Genomic DNA, 6,000 nt, shown 5'->3' with positions numbered 1-6,000 from the left:
GTCTCATTTCATTCATTCCTTCTGATTTTTTTTTTTTTTTTTTTTTTTTTTTTTTTAAGTTTCCATTAATTTATTTGATTTTTACAATGCTGAAGAAATTTATGGCACTGTCCTTATGTTCATACATGAGACTCGGAAGCATTAAAAAGCTTACAAGGGAGTGGGGTCGTGCCTAGCAGTTCAGAGGCTGCTTGACATACCTCCACCCTTATTGGAGAGGCAGGGTTCCAGTCCTGGTTTTGCTCCCCAACCCAGCTTCCTGCTAATGAGCAGCCTAGGAAGCAGCATAGGCTGGCTCAACTTCTTGGGTCCCTGCTCCCATATGAGAGCTCTGGATTGAGTTCTCGGCTCCTGGTCTTGACCTGGTCAGACCAGGAGCCGAGAACTCCTTCTGATTTTTTTTTTATTTGACAGGCAGACTGGTTCTTATGTTGTTTTCAAAATGTTTCCTCTGAAGTCTTTTGAAGCAGACCCCAGACTTTATAACATTTCACCCGCCTATAGGTAATTTGGGAGAGGAAGGGCTCCTGACACTCTGACTCAAACCGTCTTTGACAAAGTTCCCTTTCAGCTCCTTTCCCACAGGAACAAGGTTAATTGAGAATGGGGGCGCTGCCTTCCCCTCCCCCAGAGGGCGCCACAACTTGCCCAACAACTTCGATAAGAGGACCCGCTTGGCCTGCGCCCTGGAGGGTTCCTTTAGGCGCACACCCGTCATCCCCAAGGCCTCATAATGGGGGGCCCACAAGGGGTGCTCTCTGTCTGTAATGATCCCCAGAACGGCTTCTTCATAACTGAAAACTGTGTGATGAACTGCTGCACTTTTAACGAGCCCCAGAGCGATCCATTCATTAAGAGTTTGGTGGCATCAGTTAATTGTTGGTTTCCTGGAAGCCTAAAGAACAAAATAATCATAACAATTACCCTCCAATTTGTATAGGGAGTTTTCCCAGGAGTTCAGAGTGCTCTCAGAGTAATTTCTCATTTACTTTCTTTGTTTTTCTTGAAATAATGTATGAGTGAATACTCAGAACATTCGCATTTCATTAGTTCCACCTCACTGTTAGCATTCTCGCTTGGACATGTTTCTGTTTAGTTAGTGTTTGGCCCTGATACGTGGGTAAGTGCTAGGAAGAAAAATGGCGTGGAGATTTCATATCCCTGTTTTGCCTCTGTCCTCATTTGTTACCGCGCTTTCTCTCTCCTTTGCCGTGACTGTATCCACTCCTTCCCTCGATCCTCTCCCTGGAGTTACGCTAAATTAGTTGACTCTGTACTTCAACACCCCAGTCATCAACAAGTGTGGGACAAACTGCTTTGAAAGACCCACTGTGGACCATGAACACTTGCGGCATGGATCGTATAAGACGACTTAGCCAACCAGGAGCCCCGTGCAGCCAGAATTCCCAGTGCCGGAACTGACGGTTGAGCACCTTCGGCACCTCCCCAGGTGGCTCCTGCCGTGACACGTGGAGCCAGTCCCTGTCTGTTAGCCTGCTAGCAAAAACTGGTTCCCTCCTCATTTCTGCCTAAGGCTGCCTGCTCCCTAAAACGTTTGGAAGGACACATGTTCTGTGTGCTCCTCTCTCCTTCAGCACCGGGCAGGGGCTTGCTCACCTCTTTCTCTGTGCCAGGCATTGTGTGAGGTGTGCGGATAGTATGTTTAGAAACACTCAGCTTGTGTGTGTTTGTTTTTTTTTTTTTTTTTTTTTTAGAATACTGGATTTTAGGAACAGGACATTTTCTAAGGCTTGTTATGTTGTTTAAATAAGTAATCTGTAGCATTTCCATTTGGTCAGCTGATTGGCTTCCATGGTCTGCCTTTGCTGTGCCAAAGTAGAAGAGGAAAAACATACCTTCCTTTACGCCACACCTTTACATTATTTTTTAAGTATATACAATTGAATTGACTTCAGCTCTCTGCTTTCTTGAGTGGACTTGAAGCACTGTTTGGGAGGTACCACTTATGGAGCGTGGTCCCACGGAGGCCGCAGTGCTCCTGTGGTATGCCTGGGCTGTGGCCCTTACTTTGTGGTTTCCTTCGCTCCGGCATCTTTTGCCATCCAGACCTCCTTTAGATTCAGCAAATAACGTACGTGCTTCCAACGGTGTTTCCGTCCTACTTAGGTCAGCAAAGCCAGTTTCTCCTAATTGTGTCAGAGACCTCGGACTGGCTCATCAGCTGTGCACTCCAACGCCTGCATGTGTTTGCTCGTGAATTCTCTGCCTAGCAACCTCAGAGTCAAATTCTTCTTTGTGCCTCCCCGATTGTAAACTGGAACTCAACCCAAAATACTCCTTTTCTTATAGCTACAGAAAGGAATTGGATTGTCATAAGCAAAAACCTGTGGGAATGATGAGCTCCTCTTTCCTCCTTTTCTGCTCAGTGAAATTTTATTTTGCAAACTAAACCATTTTCAGAAAGCGAGTAAGATGCCACCGCCTCCAAGAGCACGTTGAGGGAGAAGTCCTGGCTGCCATTGCTGGCTGTCGCTGTTGGCTGTGGCGCGTTGAGTGGATGCTTGCCCAGCGCCCGTTCTCTTCCCGTCCTCCATCTCAACAGAACCCTGATTTTTCAGGAGCTCCCCACTCTCTCAACTCTAGGATAGGCTTCATTGTACGACCCCATCCTTTTCGTGATTCTTCATTCGGGAATCAATGTGTAAACCACGTTGGCCCAGCGTCTTCTGAGGCAAAGTGTGCAAGGACTTCTGGGACAGTTTTCTCTCCTAAAAAAGCCACAGGAAGACGTCCTGGTTCCTTCTTCCTTCCCAGGTGGCTGTGCAACTGTGTGAGGCCTGGCGCTGCTGCAGCCCTGGTGCTCTCGCTGCCCGAAGATGCAGCGGAGCTGCCCAGGAGGAAGGCAGAGGCAGGAAGCTGCAGCAAACCAGAGCCGGGACTGACTCAGCCTGCAGGCCCAACCACAGGCTTCCCCCGTGTGAGTCAGGCGTCTCATGGCGTAAGCCAGTCTGAACTGCAGTTTCTTTTACTTGCAGCTGAAATACCGTAATGGATGTGTATGCCACGCCCTTTACGACAACCCTGATCTCACGGACGAGCTGACTCACCGGGGTTGAGTAACTGGCCGTAGCTCACTAAGCTGGGGAGAGGGGGCAGGTCTGCTGAGATACAACAGTCGTACATGTAACCATCACTCTCCACTTCATCCTCTTTCCTTCCCAACAGGAACGCTATCAAATAGGACTACATGTGTCTTTAGGTGTTTCCACAGCATTGAATATCACTTGCAATAATGATATCATGTATCATGTATTTGTCTCCAATTCATATTGTGAACTTCTTGAGAGTTAGTATTGAAAAAAAGTAGATCTTTCTAACACAGATCCTTGTTAGGCATGGTGCTTTGCATATGCTAGGCATTCAGCAAATATTTCTCTAATAAACAAAAAAATGAAGAAAACAAAATGACACATTGGTGCATGACAAGGATAAACCTGGAAAACACACTCAGGGAAAGCAGCCAGACGCATTTATAGGAGACTCCTCATGTAGAGGAAAACTCTTGGGGAGACAGAATGTGCTGGGTCTTTATGAGTGATTTGAGGGTAGGGTTGGGTGACACAAGGCTGTCCAGAGTAGAAGAGATCCAGGGGCCGGCGCTGTGGTGCAGCAGGTTAAAGCCCCAGCCTGCAGTGCTGGCGTCCCATATGGGCACCAGTTTGAGTCCCAGCTGCTCCACTTCTGATGCAGCTCTCTGCTATGGCCTGGGAAAGCAGTAAAAGATGGCCCAAGTCCTTGGGCCCCTGCACCTGCGTGGGAGACCTGAAGGAAGCTCCTGGCTCCTGGCTTCGAATCAGTTCAGCTCTGGCTGTTGCGGTCATTTAGGGAGTGAACCAGCAAATGGAAGACCTCTGTCTCTTGCTCTGCCTCTCTCTGTAACTCCTTCAAATAAATAAGATAAATCTTTGAAAAGAAAAGAGAGATCCATTCCCTATGAAAAGGACATAGGTTGCAGTAGAGCATAGTGGTAATCTTTCTCTCTTTAACCATTTATTTATTACCCATATCTTGCTTGCCTGCCCAAACTGTGAAGTAGGAAAACCAATCAAACAAAAAACCCAGCACCCGCCTACAGGGAGGGTAAGATAGGCTTGGGTGAGCACGTTTGGAGCCAGAATGGGGTAGAGAGCAGACAACAATGGGTGCTCATCCCAGCCCTCCGTCTTCACATCCCAACAACTCCCTAGGACGGAACATACCGAAATGTGAGACATAGCTTAATTGAAGGGCAGAGCCCCTGGTGGTGTGGTGACAGGGACATCAAATGGGAAGTGTTCAAGCCCAGAGAGTATTACCAGAGGTTCTCTGCCGAGGACACTGCCCACTCCCTCCCTAAATTTGCCTGTATCGCACAGCAGGGCCTGATCCTTACGCTTTCCCTCACTGACTTCATCAGCAGAGATAACTGAGGTGCTAAGGGCACGCCAAGCACAATACAGGAAGTGAAGGGCTGAACAGCTGAGCTGAAGGAGACAGTATTGTGTCACCGTGGATTAAGCCACTGCTTACAACACTGGCATCCCCTACCAGAGCACTGGTTTGAGTCCTGACTGCTCTGCTTCCAGTCCAACTTCCTGCTGATCTGCCTGGAAAGGCAGTGGAAGATGGCCCATGTGGGAGACCAGGGTGCAGTTCCTGGCTCCCAAATAGGGAGTGAACTGGTAGATGAAAGGTATTTTCCTCCTTCCCTCTCTCCCTCTCCCCCTCTCTCCCTCTTCTCCTCTTCCCTCTCCTCCTCTCTCCCTCTCTCTCCTCCATATCTCCCTCCCTGAAGAGACAGCGATAACAGATATAAGAAAGCTTAAGGGTGGAGGCTGTTCTGTCTCTTGGTTAAGACAGCACTCGGGTGCCTGCATTTGTGTCAGAGGGCCTGGGGCTGCGTTCCAGCTGCGCTCCTGAGTGCAGCCTCCTGGGAGGCGAGATGAGGCTCAAGACCCTGGTCCCTGCCCCCCCGTGGGAGGTTTGTGTTGAGTTTCTGGCTCCCAGCTTCAGCCTGGCACAGGCCCAGGCATTGTGAGCATTTGGGGAGTGAACTAGCAGACGGGAAAGTGCTCTCTGCGACTCTTTCATGTGTATTTCGAAGGGCATTGAATTATTGATTGGAAGAGAACTTATATATGGATTAAGAAGCAGAAATGTAAATGTTAGTATTAGAAGTGTCAAAATAGAATAAAACAGATAATAAAGGAGAAAATACCTGAAGAAAAATGACCAAAAGTGTCCCAAGATTAAAGACAGACACAGGTGAAAGGATTCATGGGAGAGAAAGTATAAAGACTAGATAAAGGGGGAAACCTGCTTACTGAGACACATTATAGGAAAACCTAACATCAAAGGGTATGGAGAGGACATGGAGCAGCTGGGACTCAGATCGGCACCCATATGGGATGCTGGTGTTGCCAGTGGCAGCTTTACCCACTATGCCACAGCACCAGCCCCTCCTTCTTACTCTTGGCACAACTTCTAGTGTAATACTATATATCAAGGGTGAAAGTTGGCAGCCTAGTTTTGTTCCTCAATTTAGGCAGGAAACTTTTAGTTTTCAAACCAGACGTTTAAATTGGAAGTTCTCACAACTCCCTACTTCTGTTCAAACATTTGCCAGAATGGCTTTCCAAACCCAAGGAAGTGCTATCTTATTTTAGCCAGTTTGTTATAAAGGATATTACAAGCAGAACTGATGAACAGCCTGATGCAGAATTGCTTAGGGTGAGCTCCTGTGGAGTTAGGGTGAACCGTTCTCTCATCTCATGTGGGGACCCATGAGCCGGCCATGGGCCCACATGCTAAGGCCTGGCTTGCTGACCATTGGCAATAGTTACTGCTGTGTGGATGTTTATGGGTTCTGTTGAGCTGCGATATGGGGACCATTTCATAACCCCAGGCTAGAGTCAAAACAGCTATGGCCTTGGGGCTTCCCGTACTTCTTTTCCCACTGACCAAGGCTGAGAAAACACCAGGTGGAAGCTTGTTGTTAGC

Source organism: Oryctolagus cuniculus, chromosome 19 (genome assembly GCF_964237555.1).
Source record: "Oryctolagus cuniculus chromosome 19, mOryCun1.1, whole genome shotgun sequence".
In the NCBI taxonomy this organism is placed as follows: domain Eukaryota; kingdom Metazoa; phylum Chordata; class Mammalia; order Lagomorpha; family Leporidae; genus Oryctolagus; species Oryctolagus cuniculus.
The sequence above is the reverse complement of the archived record's forward strand: the minus strand, read 5'-3'. Positions refer to the sequence as shown.